Here is a 17,204-nt window from a genome sequence, read left to right as displayed (position 1 = left end):
GCTCTCTCCCTTCAGGACAATAGGCTTCTCTCTGGCCCCAGGCAGGTCCAGAAATGCTGTTCAAAAGCTAATGCTTAGAACTGGGGACCCCGGGAGGCTGCTTGGTGCTTTACCCCTCTGTGGTCGAGCTGGTACCTAAGATGCAAGACAAAGTCACCTTTACTCTTTCATCTCCTTTTAAAAGCAGGAGTATCTTCTCATGTCCACCAGAGCTGGGAATGGAGTGGTAACATTTAAAGCCAGCACAACCCTGGGTCTCACCCAAGGCCCACAGTGGAAACTTCCTGGGTACCATTAATTGTTATTCACAGCCCAAGTTCTCTTAGTTATTAGGTGATGAATCTTGCCATGACTGGGTTATTCCATTCAAGGCAGCATGTTCCATTCTGGCCCAGTGTGTGTCTAGAAATGTCAACTGGGAGCTGGGGCCTGGAACAGGGGCCCCAGGACTCTGCCTGGTGCCCTATTACACTATGGCTGAATTGGTATCCTACTTGCAAAACGAAGTTCTCTTTTTTCCCTTCTCCTTCTGAGCTGTGAGCTGTGCTGTCTGGGGTAAGGGGCATGGGAGAAACAAGCACTCCCTAGGCGTCTCCAGCTGGTACCTCACTAGGTCATGTGCACTCAAAATCCACTGGTTCAAGCCCAGCACAACAAAAAAAACTTGCTCAGGAATTGCAGTTGTTGTGGCATAGTCTCTGCCTTTCAACTTTATTTATGACCCTAGAACACTTTATCCTGCAGTGGTGGTGCTAACCAGAACTCAGGTTCTGACCGTGGGGTTAGGTGACTCCCTTCTGGCTGGGGCTAGTCTAAATTCTACCTCTGGGGGCGCTGGCTGAATTCTCTCTCACGTTGCTTTCCATTTGACAGGGCAGCACTGAGTTCCAACATAAAAAGTTCCGCAATCACTGCTCTATCTATCCTGCATACACACAAATTCTCTTTCTGTACCACATGGCCACCTCCAGGGGAATAGGGGACAGGTTGTGTCATCCATTCAAGACTATCTTTCCTACACTGTCTTCAGTGCTTCTTTCTTTGCTATGATGTTAAAACCAGATAATATGATTGCTCACTTCATGTTTGGTTCTTATCAAGGTTCTTTCTTGTGTGGAGAGTTGTTCAATTTGGTGTTCCTGCAGGGTGGATGATCACTGGAGGCTTGTAGTAGGCCGTCTTGCTTTGCCTCCTCCTGTTTATTTAGTTCTGGAAAGAACTCCTCCATCATATCTCTTTCACCTCATGCATAATAAAATAGTTTTAGGATTACAATAAATTATTATATAAATATTCAGTAGGCTCTAAAAAATACAGATGGAGTCTCACTATGGTACTCAAGCTGGTTTTGAACTCCTGGCCTCAAGCAATTCTATTGTCTTAGCTGCCTGAGTAACTAGACTTACAAGCACGAGCCACCGTGCCAGGCTATTTTTCATTATTGCTTAAAATTCTTTATTGTATTCTTTGACTAAAGTATAATTTTGAACACACACAAAATTTATATATTTGACGATACATCCAGGTGAATTTGATATAATTTTAAATGACTTTTAGAAGCATTACAACAAAAATGTTAATTTACATAATATGGTTACTTCTCACAAAATTCCACTTTTCAGCCTTTGAGATGAGACATAGCTTACCCAAGCTCACACAGGTAGTAAGTGGTAGCTGAGGTCCAAACTACGTTGAGTGATGCATAGCATAAGCTGTAGTGATTCAACATTCAAACACCAGATGTTACCCTGGGGTATATAGACAATATTCCTTTAAAAAAATTGGGAAAGAAATAAGGGACCAACATAATATATGTTATTGGAGAGTATGATAACTTTTGGACTTTGAGATTTGCAATTTTCAGTAAAACCTGAATAGCTGTGTGATGGGGCTGGGGCTTTCAGTAAACAGTAGATCAGAAGAAAAAGGGAAAAGTTAGTGCATTTTATTATTTAAAATATGTATGGAACCAAACTGCACTAGTAAAGGGACAATTTCAGAAACATGGCAAGTCAGCAGTCAGCAGTGAAACTTAGATTAGAAATGGAAAGTTCATACTTGGGCCTTACTTGTGATTTATTTGCAGACTGAGACTCAGGAAGTGGGATTGATATTTGAAGCATTTCCCTTCCTCCTTTATAACACTATTTACAAAGCTGCAATGGCAAAATGTTCTTCAAAACCCAGTGAAATGTGAAGTTTGGCCAGTTTGCTTTTTATGGGCTAAGGATTTTACTTTGGTCTATATGTCATTGTGCTTTATTTATGAATCCATTTTTATAAGCTAAGCTCTATTTTCATATCTTGTTAATATTTTAGTTCTTTGAACTAAAATATCCTTTGTTAAAGTTTCAAAAGTAAATAGACTATATTTATTCCATGATTACAACATTCTGGATTAAGTTTTACAATAAATAAATCCTTTCTTGAAGTGTCTGACAATGGTAGAGGCTAGATGAATTTGTTTTTGCAGGCATAATGCTTCGTCAGTATAGGCCTATTGTTTCCATGGACTTTAAGAAATAGTGTCTATTTAAATACCTATGATATTGTGGAACAATTGCCAATATTTTGGAAATAGGGAGATTCAAAACAGTGTAGTGTGTCTACAATAAATTTAATGAAAACCATTCAATAGCTCTCCCCACTACATGGAAGTTCAATTGTAACTTAGATACTAATTTTGATCATTATAAATGTATTCACAGCTTTTACCAGTATCAATCCTTCCAAATAATTTGTTAACATAATTAGCATACAGCTTTTGAAACTATTCATTTGCTTTGAGTTTCATCACCGTCCTAAAGAGCAAACTAACCATTAACTGCTGATATCGGCTACATCTTTAGTGACTTAGATGCAGGATATAAATGACTCTTGAAATTAGCATTATTAATTAGGAAAGAGAAAACTTGTGTTTTTATTCTTTGGTTGAAAGGTAGTATTGGCCTATCTGGAGTTTAACTGATAACACTGTAATTTTAAATTTTGTATTAATAAGCTATTTTATGTGTGTTAAAATAAAACTCCCTTTTTATTGTTATCAAAATTGCTAGAAGCTTAAAATCCAGAAATGAGGCATAGTCCACTAGCAATGAATTTTCATACAGACAAAAAACAACCAAGCAATATATCATAAAAACTTTTTTCTTTATCAGTGCATGTGGTTTCTTATAAAATAAATACATTCGAATTTTGCATAATTTGTTTTTTCATTTTCCACAAGATGTTCTCTGATTTTCATAATTTACTTATATTTATGCTGGTAGGAAGTGTGCTTCCTGCAATTTTGTGGGAATTTGCGTTACTCAAATTTCAGGCATGGTTGTTTACATTATTAGCTTTTCTGAGAATATATTACTTAAAGTTGGATTTTAAGATACCCAAATCTTCTAAATCATATTATTAAGACTTATCATTTATTGAAATTATACACAGTAGGATGCTTCAGCATATTTTTCACATATAAAAATAATTATATTTTTGCCTGAGTTCTTAGGCATTTATCTCCTTAATCCTTTTTCCCTCCTATTTTCATACAACAAAATAATTATTTTGAAATGTTTTAATAACTGTTCTGACATGTATCTTAACCTGTTTTATATTAAAATAACCTATTCAAGGACAGAATACAGATACAGGTATTCATCATGTATCCACATTTTCTGTATATTCAAATACTTGTTGGCTGACCGAATGAACAAATTAATTCCTGACTGGACGGATTTATTATATTCAGGTTTAAAATTAGTATATTTCGCCTTTTGAAATTTAAATAACAAATTTATTAAATATAAAAAAATTCAGAAGAGATTGGATATTCATGGGAAAAATGAATGTGTACTGAGTGAAAATATTTATATTTATTGAAAACTGTGCACCCATCTTAAAGTTACCATATTCATTTGATTTTTCCTAAAATGTTTATTGAGATTTGTATAAGAGAGAGAATGTTAGTACCATGCAGTCAGTTTCTCTTGCCAGAACCTGAGATGCATCTTAGCACCCTGTATTTATTTTATTACATAAGCTCAGCTTTCACTTCTAGAGAATAGGTTTAACAATACCATTTATTGACCTCCACATTCCCTAGCCCTAGTTTAAATTTCATTATTTCTCACTGAGAATATTAAAAGTCTCTGTACTGTTCCCTCTTTCTTTGGTCTTATCTTTCAATAAACCTGAATTCCATATCAGCATGACTTTTCAAAATATATCTAACCTTTATTCACTTGCTTGAAATTCTTCATTCACACTTTAATACCCACAGAATGATATCTTACTTCCTTAACATTATATGCAAGACCTTTATATACTTGCTCAGCCTTATCTTCCAGTATTCTCTGCTTTCAGTAAATAATTTGTAGTTACTTGAACCCACTGTGTAATTTCATGTATCTATTCACTTTTTCCCACTATCCAGGACTGTTTGTCTCTTAATATCTACCTGGAAACTTGTCACTCATGGTTTAAAATTCAGTGCAAGTAAGGTGTAACTTCTGGAATGGTAAAGGGGTACCTTAGCAAATTCTTCTCCAAGAGCAATAATATAAAGCCCCCAATTCCCCATACCAATCATTTCAGATCTCTGAAAATTAACCAAAGGCATAAAACAAATTGAAAAACATTTATGGGAAAGTAACTACTGAATCTTGGTAAGAACAATGGGATGCATGTTGCTTTAACGTGCACCTCGACAACTCCATCAGGGCTCATCTGCTCAGAAGTCCCATGGAGAGTATCCTCACCCAGTGAGTAGCAGTTGGTGGCAAATAATTGGAGAAAGTTGATGTCTCAGTTGATTCAGTCTCTGATGCTGGGGCAAGCAAGAGACCAGGCAAAAACTTAATAGAGGGATTTAGGGAATGAGATAGTCACAGAGGAACTTGAAAAGTTTCTGGTAGTCTGGAAGGCTAAGTTCACATGCACGGCGGCACACACGATCAAGTCTGCAGGTATATTTAGGGAAGAATGGAGAGGCTCCCAGTTAGTTATTTATACCTGCTGGACCATGAGACACTTTATTAAAAAAAAAATGAAAATCTGAGTAGACGTGTGAATTGCCTAAATTTTGAATGTGTGTCACAACCCACACAGATTTCCTCAGCCAATGGTGGAAGCCTTACTGGCTCATGATGTTTAAAGAAAAGTTTTGCCCATTCTCTGGGTGGTCATTAAGCTCTACTTAAGAAATTGAGTTTTAAAATATTGATAATAAATTTAAAAAAATGTAAGTAGCAACTTCACTGTTTACACACTGTAGAAAGGACAGTTTCTAAAGAACTAATCCAGGCCAGCTACTAAAAAGCAAACAAGCAAACAAAAGAAACAATAAGTCTGAGTTGGGGAGGATATCTAGAATCCAGAATTACTACAATAATTGAGTTAAGATAGCCAGTTGGCAGGGCACGGTGGCTAACGCCCGTAATCCCAGAACTTTGGGAGGCCGAGGTGGGTGGATCACCTGAGATCAAGAGTTCAAGACCAGCCTGGCCAATATGGTGAAACCCCGCCTCTACCAAAAATACAAAAAATTAGCCAGGCGTGGTGGTGGCACCTGTAATCCCAGCTACTCAGGAGGCTGGGGCAGGAAAATCCCTTGAACCTGGGAAGCAGAGGTTGTAGTGAGCCAAGATCTTACTGTACTCTGTCCTGGGCAAGAGAGAGAGACTCCATCTCAAAAACAAACAAACAAACAAACAACAACAACAACAACAAATCTTCACCTAAAGTTATGAGACAGAGAAAAATCAAACTGTTGCCCATTTAAAGTAATCAATAGAAGCAGAAGCTGTCCCTGACTGTAAGTAAGCTATTATATTCAAAAGCAAAAGGAAATATGTTTAAAGAATTAAATGTACTTATAAAACCAATGACTCAACAAATAGAGAATATTAATAAAAAGTTATCAATCATAAAGTAAATACCAGGTTAAAAAGAAAACATTTTAGTTACTGAAAATATTTCAGGTTACTGAAAATATTTTAGAAAGTTCCAGAAGTGCTCAACTGCAGATTTGAGTGGGAAGAAGATTCAGTGAATATGAAGACAGGTCATTCAAGATTATGCCAACTGAAGAACATAATAAATGATGAATAAATAAAAATGAACAGATCCTGAGAGGCCTGTGGAACACCATTAAATATATCAGTATATGCATAAGAAAAATCTCAGAAAAAGAGAAGAGAAAGAAAGGGACAGAAAAAAATATTTGATGAATTAATGACCAAAAGATTCACAAATTTGACAAAATTTTTTAACATACATGTCTATGAGGCTCAACCTAATCCAAGTAGGTTAAACTCAAAGAAGTCCACAGCTAGACAAATCACATTTATCAAAAGCTAAACACAAAGGTAAAATTTTGAATAAAGCACGAGAAATATGACCCATCGTGTACAAGGGAACCTCAGTAAGATTTACAGCTGAATTCTCAGCAGGAAAAATGGAGTGACATAAGGTGATGGCATACCATATCAAAATTATGGAAAATCACTGCCAGCCAACTAAAATAAAAGATATTCCTAGATAAAGACTGAGCAAGTTAGTTTCTGATAGAATTGGCTTACAAGATATACTAACGGGAGTTCCTCTCAAGAATAAGAAGTAGCTCAAAAGCACATGAAGAAATAAAGTATAGATAAAGGTAACTCGATAAATATGAAAAATGTTATATAAATATATATATAGTCTACTCTTAATGATTTAAAAGACAGATTCACATGTAATATTTATAGCATTACATTGTTGGGTTTATAATATATAAAAATGTATTTGAATCACAATAGTAACAGAAAAGAGAGGCAGAGAAGTGAGTGTATCGGAGCCAAGTGTCTATATACAATCAAAATTATGCTAGTATTAATCATAAGTAGATTGCTTTAAGATGTATTTTGTAATTTCCGGAACAACCCTAAGAAATGCTAAGAAAATAACTAAAAAGATAACTCAAAAAGTAGAGTAAAATAACAAAGCAAGTAAAATATACACTAAAAAATATCTATGTTACAGAAAAGGAGATCATAAAGAACAGAGGAACAAAAAAGATATAAGACGTATAGAAAACCAATAGAAGACTGGAAATAGAAATCTAGCCATCTCACTAATTATATTAGATATAAAATGATTAACTATTGCAATGAAAATGCAGAGATTGACAAACTTGATTAAAAAGAAACTGAATCCAATATATGTTTTCTATGAGACACATGTTAGAATCAAACAAATATGTTAAAGAACAAATACAATAATACAAAACAAAAACAACTAATTAAGAAACAAATATATTAAAATTAAAAGAATGAAAAGAATATGTCGTGTAAATGATAACCACAACAGAGCTGCAGTGGCTTTACTAATATCACAAAAAATAGACTTTAAGATAAAGAGGTGTTATTAGAAACAAAGAGAGACATTTTATAATAATAAATGTGTCAGTTCATCAGGAAAGTTCAATATTTATAAAAACATTCACCTAACAAGAGAGCCTGAAAGAACATGAAGGAAAGATTGACAGAATTAAAGGGAGAAATAGACAATTCCTCAATAGTAGTTACAGACATCAATACACCATTCTCAATAATTAAGAGAACAACCAGTCAGAAGATGAGCCTGAATATGGAAGATTTGAAGAGCACTCACTGTCCCACAGCTAGACCAAGTTAACATCTATTAAACAATTTACTCAATAATAACAGAATATACTGTTCTCAAGTGCACATGAAATATTGTCAAGAGACCATAAAATACGTCAAGAAGTTTTACAGAACTTAAATAATCCATGCATATTCTTTGACTAAAATAGAATTAATTAAATGTAAATTAAACAGCAGAATGAAATTGAAAATGAATACCAGAAGGAAATTTGGAAAATCTACAAATATTTGGAAATTAAACAACACCTGCCATGTAACATCATTTTGAAAGTTAAATAAATATGTACATAAAATATCTTGCAGATTTTAGGTGCCCCAGTTATTTTCTCATTAATTAGTTCATTCTACAAATATTTATTTAGTGTCCACTTTTTGCCAGATATTGTGCTAAGAATTGGAAATACAATGAAATAAAAATAGATACAGTGCCTAATGTAATAAATCTTACATTATAATGGAAAAATAGTACAATTATATCAAAATTGAATTCTTAGAGGTAGTATTGTATTAATCTGTTTTCACACTGCTGATAAAGATATACATGAGACTGGGTAACTTATAAAGAAAAAGAGGTTTAATGAACTCACAGTTCCATGTGGCTGAGGAGGCCTCACAATTATGCCAAAATGTGAAAGGGAAATTGTACATAGCGGCAGGAAAGACAGAAATGACAACCAAGTGAAAGGGGTCTTGCCCAAGGCCTGCCCTAGCCACTGGCTATGGCTCATGATCACTCAGGGCCCTGGGCTGTACAATCAGCAGGTGGTGAAGCCAGCCAAGCCATTGTCCTGTTCAGGGTAGCAGGTACCCCAGGGCCCAGCCATGTCCAGAGGTGCCTTCCAGGAACCAAGGACTAGAAAAAATCACCACAGGCACCTCCCTTGGACTCTTGTGCTACAGCAGAGCTTGCATTCAAACCACAGCATGCAGTCTTTCCTATTCCTTCTCCTCCTTTCCAAAGGCAGAGGAGGCTCACCCCATGACCACTGCCACCACAGGCCCACGGGGAGTACTGCCAGACTACTGCTGATGTTCCCTTAATGCCCAAGGGCTCTGTCACCTTGTGGTGAATGCTGCCTGGACTGAGACTTACCCTTTAGGGCAGTGGGCTCCAGTTTGGTGCAGGGCAGGTCCAGAAATGTCATCAAAGAGTCAGATCCTGGAATTGGGGACCCCAAGAGTCTGCTTGTTGCTCTGTCCCACTGGCGCAGGGCTGGTACCTAAGGTGGCAACACAAAGTTCCCTTTATTTTTTCACTTTTTCTCAAGTGGAGGGAATCTCTTCCTGTAGCCACCACAGCTAGGAGTGTGCTGAGTCTAACTTGAAGATAGCAAGCCTCAGAGTCTCACCCAAGGCCGTTGACACATTACCTGGGTATCACTGCTGGTTATTCAGGGCCCAAGGGTTCTTCAGATAGCATGTAATGAATCATTCCAGGAATGGCACCTTCTCCTCAAGGCAGCGGGTTCCTTTCTGGAGTGTGGTATGTCTAGAAATGTCATCCGAAGGAGCTAGGGCCTGCATAGGAGGTCTCATGATTCTGACCAGTGCCCTATCGTTCTGTGGCTGAGCTGCCATCGAAGATTTAGGACAAAATGCTTCTCACTCTTCCCTATCTTCTCAAGTAGACAGAAAGTGTCTCTTTTGGAGTTGTGAGCTGTGCAGCCTGGGATTAGGAGAGGGGTGATGCCAGCACTCACTTAGCCAACCCTGTTGTCTCAGTAGGTTGCACATCCCCACTGATGCACTGTATCTGGGCCCATGTCAACACTAGAACTCACCTAGAAGTTGCCATCTTTGTGGCCTAGACTTCCTTTCAAGTTTAATTATAGCTGCAGAGCTCCTTAGCTGGCACGGGGGAGGCTTGCAGGAACTGAAATTCAGACTCCTGGGATCAGTGATTTTCATCTGTCTAAAGCTGGTTTAAATGCTCCCTCTGTGGGTGGGTGTCTGCTGAGTTTGTTTTGGTTTGTTTTCTGTTATAATAGAGCATCACTGAGTTTAATGGCTCAAAATTGCTGCAATCTCCCTCTCCCAGTATCACAGAAATGCTCTCCGCATCATGCCACTGCTGCCAGGGTGTGGGGGAGGGGTAGGATCAGTGAGTCAAGACTGTTTTTCCTACCTCTTCAGTGCTTCTTTCAGTGATAGGAAGTTAAAACCAGGTACTGTGATTGCTCATCTGACTTTTGTTTTTTGTAAAGGTGCTTTTTTGTGTGTAGATCATGGTTAAATTGGTGTCTTTGTGGTGGGAACAATTGGTAAAGCCTTCTATTCCACCATCTTGCTCCACCCCAAGTCTATATGTTCATCTTCTATTTTGAAGAATCACTGAATTTGCTTATTAGTTATCCTGACAGTTTCTTGGTAGCATTTTTAGTGATTTTTATATATGAGACCATGATATCTGCAAACAGAAACAATTTATTTCTTCCTTTCCAATCTTGATGTCTTTTATTTCTTTCTAATGCCTAATTTTTCTGACTAGGACTTTAAGTACTATGCTTGAAGTTGCAAGATTGAGAATCCTTGTTGTGTTCCAGAGCCTATAGAAAAAGCTTTCTACTTTTCATTATTGAATGCAATAATAGCTGTGGGTTTGTCATATAAGACCTTCATTGTGTTGAGATAAAATTCTTCTATACCTAATTTGTTGAGAGTTTTTGTCATGAAAGAATGTTGAACTTTGTTCAATGCTTTTTTGGCACCTATTGATATTACTGTGCAATTTTTGTGCTTCATTCTGTTAATGTGGTTTATCACATTTATCAATTTGCATTTGTTAAACTATGCTTGCATGCCTGGGACAAATCCCACTCAATCATGTTGAATAATCTATTTAATGGAATGTTGGATTCCATTTGAGTTTTATTTTTGTGGTATCCTTCTCTGTCCTAGATGTCACAGTAAAGCCGATCTTATAAAATGAGTTCATCAGTATTTCAAAAGGGCCTGAGAAGTATTAATATTAGTTATTCTATAAAGTTTGGTAAAATTTTGCAGTATGCCATCAGGTCCTGGGCTCTCCTCTGAGGGAACAATTTTTATTGATTCACTCTCCTTACTTGTTATTGACGTGTTTAGCTTTTCTGTTGCTTTTTGGTTCAAACATGACAGATAGTATGTGTCTAGAAATGTACCATTTCCTCTAGGTTATCAAATTTGTTGGTATATAACTGTTCATAATAGTATTTTTTGATAATTTACATTATTGGGGTACTAGCTGTCATGTATTCTCTTTATTTCTGATTATATTTATTTGAGTTTTTTGTCTGTATTTTTAAGTTAGTGTAGCTAAAGGTTTGTCAGTTTTATATTTTCAAAAAAACAACTGGGTTATATTAATCTTTCGTATTGATTTTCTAGTATTCATTTCACCTATTTTTGCTATGATCTTTATTTTGTCTTTCTTCTCCTGACTTTAAGCTTAGATTTTTCATTTACTAGTTCTCTGAGGTGTAATGTTAAGTTGTATATTTGGGAACTTTCTTCTTTTTTGTTGTAGACATTTATTGCTATAAACTTTCCTCTTAAAACTGCTTTTATTACATCCCGTAAGTTCTTTGTGTATGTTGTGTTTCCATTTTTATTTGTCTCAAGATGCTTTTTAATTCCCTTTTAGTTTCTTCTTTGATCAATTTGTTGTTCAGGGGCATATTGTTTCATTTCCATGAATTTGTAAATTTTCCAAAATTAATTCTATTATAGATTTGTAGCTTCATACCACTGTGGCCAGAAAACATACTTGTCATAATTTCATTTGTCTTGAATTTGTTAAGGCTTGTTTTGTGACCTAAAATATGATCTATCTTGATGAATGTTCTGTGTACAGAGGAAATAATGTGTATTTTGCTGCTGTTGGATGGGATGTTCTGTACATAGCTCTTAGATAAATTTGGTCTAAAGTGTAGTTGTCTCTCTTTTCAGGTTGCTTTATATATTTAGGTGCTCTGATGTTGGGTGCACATATATTTATAATTGTTATATCCTCTTGGTAAGTTGAATACTTTATCATTATATACAGATATTTTCTGTATTATTTTATAGTTTTTGACCTAAAAATGTCAGTCAATCTTATCTAGAGTATCTATAGTTGTAGCTTCTTCTGCTCTCTTTTGGTTTCAATTTGCATAGAATATCTTCTGCTATCCCTTCACTTTCAAGATATGTATATCCTTTCAAATCAAGTGACTCTTTTACAGGCATCATATTGTTGGGTCTTCTTTATGTTTTAATCCATTCAGCCACTTTATTTGCTTTGATTAGAGAACTTAATCCACTTACATTTAAGGTAATTGTTGACTTGTAAGAACTTGCTACTGATACTGATATTTTGTTAATTGCTTTGTGATTATTTCATAGATTCATTTTTTTTCTTTCTCTATTGCTGTCTTCATTTGTAAATACATGGGTTTTTTTTCTAGTGGTGTGTATTGGTTCCTTACTTCTTATCTTTTGTGTATCTACTATACATTTTTGCACTGTGGTTACTATGAGTCTTATCACAAACACCTTATAGTTATAACAGGGTATTTAAAGCTGATAACATTTTAACATTGAATACATAAAAAACTGACTTTTACTCCACCTTACCCACATTTAGCATTTTTGATGTCACACGATCTTTCTTTTTATATTGCACAGTCCTTAACAAGTTATTATAGCTATAATTACTTTTATGGTTTTGTATTTTAATTTTCATAGTAAAGATATAAGTGTAATAGAGTATTTTGAATTTGACAGCATACTTTTACCACTGAGTTTTATACTTTCATATGTTTTTTGTGTTACTATTTAGCATCCTTTTCTTCAGTTTAAAACACTCCCTTTAGCATTTCTTGTAAGACAGGTCTGGTAGTGATTAACTCTCAGCTTTTGTTTATCTGGAAGTTTTTTTTTTTTCTCTTTTATTTCTTCGCCGGGTGCAGTATTCTTGGTTGAAAGTTGTTTTTCTTCAGCACTTTGAATGTATCTCCCACTCTCTCTTGGCCTGTGAGGTCTTTGCTGAGCAATCTGCTGTTGGCTTTATGGTGACTCCCTCAGATGTTACTTTGCTTCCTTGCTCTTTATGGCTTCAGGATTATCTCCTTATGATTGATTTTTACAGTTTGTTTAAATTATTTCTTGGTGTAGTCTTGTTTTGATTGAATCTGATTGGATACTTTTGCCCTTCCTGTATCTAGACATTAATATCTTTCTCCAAATTTAAAAAATTTTCTGCCATTATTTATTTAAATAAACTTTCTACCCTTTCATCTTTTGCTTATCCTTCATGAGTTACTATTTCTTGAAAATTTGTTCTTTTGATGCTGACCTTTAAATCCTGTGAGATGTCTTTTTTTAATTATTTTTTTCCTTCTGAGTATATATTTTTAAATAACCTGTTTTCAAGTTCTCATCCTTTCTTCACTTTGATCATTTCTACTGTTGATGCTCTCTATTTCCTTTTCTATTTTGTTCATTGTATTTTTCAGCTCCAGAATTTCTATTTGGTTTTTTAAAAAAATAATTTTAATTTCTTATTAAATGTTTTATGTTGGTCATTTATTATTTTTCTGATTTCATTGAATTATTTCTCTGTATTTTCTTAATGTTTGTTGGGCTTTCTTGAAGCAATTATTTTGAATTTTTTATCTAGCAGTTTGTGTATCTCCATTTCTACTGGGAGATTATTCTATTCTTTTGGTGGTATTAGTATCCTTGGTTTGTCATGTATCATGTTGCCTTATACTGATCTTGGCACATTTGAAGATACAGGGACTTATTCTACTCTTTGCAGACTGTTCTTTTGTGAAAAAGACTTTTACCAGTCTTCTACTTGTCTAGAAATTCTTAGCAAGTTATTGGTGTGATTCAGGGCTGGCTTGCTGATGGAGTCCTTAACCAAACTGGCTTTGGCACATAGGTAATCAGATATAAAGGCCTGGTGTCTAGGTCCTGAAGTCTGGATTCACTGGAGTGAACTTTTTAATTGGGTTTGTGGGAATTGGCCTAAATATTGGGTCCACAAGGCAGGCTTGGACCCTGTGTCCATGGATACCAGCCTGAAGCCTGGTTTCACAGGTCCTGAACGTGCCCTGGCAATGGACTTTGTTCTTAGGGCCACTTGGATAAGCCTAAATCCTGAGTCCACAGGACGTAGCCTGGACCCTGGTTTGCCAGGGTGGTCTAGGAGCCTCAGTCTATGGGTTCCAACATGGCACTGGTGTCTATTTGGTGGGTCTGGACTTTAGGTATGATAGAACAGGCTTGGGCCCTGGGGTCCTCTGGAGCCTGGACCCGTGGGCACTGGCCTCATGCCTGGGGTCAAGTTGGTGCTGGAACTGGTTCAAAGACTGGGTATGTGGGTCTTGGTCTGGAGCCTATGATTGCAGGTGTAGACCTGATGCCTGGAGCCGTTGGGACTGGCCTGGAGCCTAGAGACTTGGGGACCAGCCTGGAGCCTATGTCAGCTAGAACCCTATTGGATGCTGGGTGTGCATGTCTAGGCCTAGAGGTTAGGTCTGGGAAGGCTGACCTGAATCCCGAGGCCTTGGAGACAATCATGGGACCAGCATACACAGGAGCAGTCCTGAACCCTAGGTCTACTTGTCAAGTGCTGATGTGTACAGTTACAGGCCTGAACCCTGAGTCTGCTGGAGCACAGATTTCCAGGGGCCAGCCTAGAGTGTGAGATTGCATGTATCAACCTAGCAGTTGGCAGGCCTGGAGCCTGTGTCTTCGTGTGCCTGTCTGGTTTTTGAAAACAGAATAACCATTTGTGTCTGAGCTGGGCCTTAAGACTGAGGCATAGGGCTGGCCTTGTATTGAGTGGGTTTTGAGTATATATCCACAGGGGCTGGACTGGAGGATGGGTGTACAGGTGCTGGTCTGATGACTAGGGCTGCAAGAGTTGGTTTTTTGCTAGGACAGGCTTAAAGGCTGGGGCCACTTCTGGTTCTGGGGTGATTTACAGTCAGTGGCCACCTGGCAATAAAGACAGTACAGATTTCAGGGTTTCTGGGGCCAGCTGAGTGCTGAGGGTAGTCTGGAGCCTGGGGCCACTGAGGTCAGAACTGTAGTGGACCACCTAAAGACTGAATCTGCAACACAGTCCTGGAGCTGGGGCAGGCCTGGGTTCATAGCTCATTGGTACTGGTCAGGAGTCTGGGGCTATGGAGACCTGCCTCACACTGAGTTTTAATAGGGAAGGCCAGTGTTGGGATCCATGGCAATGCCCGTTAATCTCTTCTTTCTCCTTTGCTCACTCAGAGGCTATTTCTGTTCATGCTCTGTTGCCTGTGATTGGATGAGGGATAATAGACGTAACAGGCAATATATGCTCTTATTCTTACCCTCTTCAATCTTATTTATTATATCTGTGCTTCACTCAGGTGCTGTAATCTATCACCTTGTTTCCTTTGTGCTTGTGAAGGTATTTTTGTGCATGAATAGTTGTTCAAATTGATGTTTCTGAGGGAGGACATGGGCTGAAGAGTCCTATTCCACCATCTTGCTGATGAAATTCATTGATATTATTTGAATTTTTAATTTTCAAAAAAAGTTTAATTAATTTTTTTTAACTACCACAGCTAACTTAATATTGGTTAAATACAAAAAGTCTCAGCATTTTTTATGGTATCAGGGTCACCCTATTTTATCAAGTTAGGAAAGATATATAGAAATAGTATTAATGGTTTATACTTTTATGAATTCCAGAGGAACCACTGTCATTGTGTACAAATAATGCTAGTGTTCCTAGACTCAGGTAATCTAGATAAATCCTGTCAGATCTCTCCCAATGCCCTCTCTCAGGTATGTATCAGATTTTTTATTATTATGCTTGAGTCTAGGAAGTAGTGATTTCTTTGGCTTTGTGATTCTCCTTAATACATTTGGAAATAGTTGTTAAACAATATTTTACCTTGTTTATCTTTTGTAGACTCTCATAGGCTTTCTAATAAACTACCTTCTGCTTTGTGTTATAGGCAGGATTTGGGAAATAAAGAAGTCTGACAAATATGAGATTGTTTCTCTTTGCAATATTTTCTACTATGTTTATACTGCAAATTATGTAGCTTTCCATAAGGCAGCGAAAAATACTACAGGCTGTGCATTCCTAATCTGAAAATTAAAAATGCAAATTGCACCTAAATCTAAAACATTTTGAGTGCCAACCTAACATCATTGCTTTCTGATGTTTCAATATACACAAACTTTGTTTCATACACAAAACTATTTAAAAATATTTTATAAAATTACCTTCAGGCTATGTGTATGAGATGGATATGAAACACAAGTGAATTTTATATTTACACTTGGATCCCATCCACAGATATATCATAATGTAAACAAAAACATTATAAAATTAAAAAATTAGAAATTTGAAACAGTTCTGGTCTCGAGCATTTCAGACAAGGGAATCTCAACCTTCTTTTGAATTTAACTATGGTTTTCCTCACTTTTAAGTTTCTAAAGTAATCACTATGCCTTCATAACATTCAATGTATGTTATCACACATTTTCTACCTCCAATTTCTTGACAATACTGGGGGAAAACAGAGATCACTGTAGTCTTTTCACAGATTAGGTAGAGTTTCAAAGAGATTAAATAATATAGCTAGACAGTTTGGAAACAATATCATAGTAGTTCCAAGTATTTGGCTTTTCATTTAGACACATATAGACTTGAATTGTAGCTTCATCTCTTATAGGCTATGTGGTCTACCAGCAAATTATCTAAGATCTAAGTGCCCTTTGTTGTTTCAATAGAGAAATGGAGATAATCAACTTTATGAGTTTGTAGTCAGGATTAAGGGAGATAAAACATACTCAATTCATGTTCATTATTATTATTATCACTATCAAACTTTTCTTTTGACACTCATTAATTCTGATGTGTCAGTTCTTACAGACCTGATTTTTCAAAGGGTTTGCAGTTAGACTCTTTAGAGGAAAATATACATGAATGCACATTTTCTCTATCTTCTTTTTCCACATTAATGATGTACTGTTTTTGGATTTTCTTTGAAATTAAATAAAATATGGCTTAAGATTTATGTAATACTAATATATAATATAATTTTTGGTGCTGATCAGGTTATTTTAAAAAGCATACGTCCAGGAGTGCAGTTTTGGTTGTATTGCTTCAAATATGTAACTGATGAAATGCAGTGACACAAAGTATTTGACTTTTCAGTGATGCCATTATGACCTATAGATAACCTTTGCTTGAAATAAAGCTTATGAAGAAACGAAATCTCTTCTGAGAGCTTATGAATATTACAAAAGTAGGATGTATGTGTTATAGTTTATTCATATCAATTGACAAGGAAAATTAAGAAAGTATTTTTAAATGAATGGGGAGAGTCTCAACATAAAATCCTCAAAAATAGAAAAAGATAAAATCCTCTGCTTAGATGTAATGTTCAAAGTACTTTCAAAGGGTCCCTCATTAATTAATATATAAACAAAAAAAGCTATTTGCATTATTATCAACTGAGAAATGCATTATAAAATGTCCAACTAATTTTATTTCCCATTTATAATAATGAAACTACACACTTTTAT

The sequence above is a fragment of the Gorilla gorilla genome, chromosome 9, assembly GCF_029281585.2.
Source record: "Gorilla gorilla gorilla isolate KB3781 chromosome 9, NHGRI_mGorGor1-v2.1_pri, whole genome shotgun sequence".
In the NCBI taxonomy this organism is placed as follows: domain Eukaryota; kingdom Metazoa; phylum Chordata; class Mammalia; order Primates; family Hominidae; genus Gorilla; species Gorilla gorilla.
The sequence above is the reverse complement of the archived record's forward strand: the minus strand, read 5'-3'. Positions refer to the sequence as shown.